The 1597-nt window shown below is 36.7% G+C and overlaps 1 long non-coding RNA gene across 2 annotated transcripts; it reads right to left on the bottom strand.

Moving 5' to 3' along the window:
* Positions 1-652: 652 nt before the first annotated feature.
* LOC121965889 lies at positions 653-1308 on the bottom strand. 2 transcript variants are annotated; one of them, XR_006107530.1, is made up of 3 exons: positions 1281-1306; positions 1103-1164; positions 653-993 (listed from the first exon to the last, which is right to left on the bottom strand). It is a non-coding gene; the product is annotated as an uncharacterized LOC121965889 (long non-coding RNA). The 2 variants fall into 2 exon arrangements; XR_006107531.1 differs by having other exon boundaries at positions 654-944; positions 1281-1308.
* Positions 1309-1597: the final 289 nt, after the last annotated feature.

Genomic DNA, 1597 nt, shown 5'->3' on the forward strand with positions numbered 1-1597 from the left:
CCTAAAAGTAATTTCTTTATTACTTTTTGTTCGTTTTTGGGGTCATTTCTTGCTAGTTGCTCATTGCCTTCTTTCTATGTTTTAGAAAGACATAAAGTTACTCTGCAGAGGTTTCAACAGGTTAAATGTGCATGAAAGCAATGAAAACACTTTGATAGGAATTACAAGTCTATCAACCTGTCTTTACTTGAATTATGTCTTCTTATACAATACAATTACCTTTTTTAATTCCTCCCTTTAACCCTTTGAAACCTGTATTGACATCACTTTTCTTGCGCTGCTTACAAACACCTTTCTACTACTACTACCAAATTTGTTTGATTTCTTTCAAAAACATGGTAAAAATACACTGCAATAAGTAACTTGTTAAGAAATGTTTCACAAATGGAAAGAAGTTTTAACATTTAAAATATTATTTTATTTCTTTAAAAGCTAGGCAAAATGTCTCTGGAATAAGAAAAAAGCAAGACAAAGCTATATTTGTGATTACAGTAATTACACATTGAAATTATGTTACAGAATAACTGCAGTTTTTGAGCTTTTTTTGTTTGTTTTTTAACCTTTTTTTCTGGCACTTCAGATACTCTTCTTGAAGTTTATATTAATTTCTTGCAAAATTTGGGGTAATCTGGGCACTTGCTCATCGCCTTCTTCCAACTAATTTACTTAGGTTTCAAAGACCTGAGTGCCTCTTTAGTGCACTAGCAGACAACAACAGATTCACCAGCACAAAGCAAAGGAACAAATAAATGATTAAATAAATAAAATACATACTCCCAAACAGTGCACGAGCGTCTCTTTGCACACCTCGCGAGCGACAGCTCTCAGAAGTCACGTGGGGATATGTGGAGGGGGGCGTGTCTTAGCAGCTGTACCCCGGGGACCAGAGAGCTGAATAACGGCCCGTCACCGACACAGCAACAAGTGTTGAGTGCGCGATGTTTCTGCAAAGCGGCCCAGACCGGATAACTTCAAAACCTTTCTTCGTGTAATCTGATTAAAGAGTTAAACTGATTTTTAGAAAATCTTCCATCAAGTCTCCTCATTTGAGTAACTTAAGCCACCCTCCCAACGAGTTCAGCGAAATTCTGATGCAACGTACCTGATAAACCAGAACAAAACCTCCGTCAGTCTTCAGATGTGTAACTCGAGCCCCTACACAAACTAAATGACACAGAAATATGATTAACGTACTTCCCCATAAGTTGAAATTAACAGGTAAACGTATTAATGTAATTTATTGTTTAAACGGAAATTCTCATAACCAGCATGCAGCTTACCTCGTGCGTGGCGTAAAACACGAAAGTGAGGAAGTACTGACGTGAATCAATGGGACCTGTATTTATAGGGGGGGATTCACGGAAGTGAAAACGCGATTCTCTTACATTTTTCACAACTCTGGAGCCTTTACATGTCAGTTATTATAATTGACATATATTTTGTAATGTTATGACATGACTATTAGTTTATTTAGATCCCCATTAGCTGCAGCAAAGCTGTAGCTATTCTTCCTGGGGCACAACAAAATTATACATACAATAAAGAACAACAAAATACCGGAAAAACCTTATCCGGCATGGAAAAAAAACCAAACAAA

This window comes from Plectropomus leopardus, unplaced genomic scaffold, assembly GCF_008729295.1.
Source record: "Plectropomus leopardus isolate mb unplaced genomic scaffold, YSFRI_Pleo_2.0 unplaced_scaffold22157, whole genome shotgun sequence".
In the NCBI taxonomy this organism is placed as follows: domain Eukaryota; kingdom Metazoa; phylum Chordata; class Actinopteri; order Perciformes; family Serranidae; genus Plectropomus; species Plectropomus leopardus.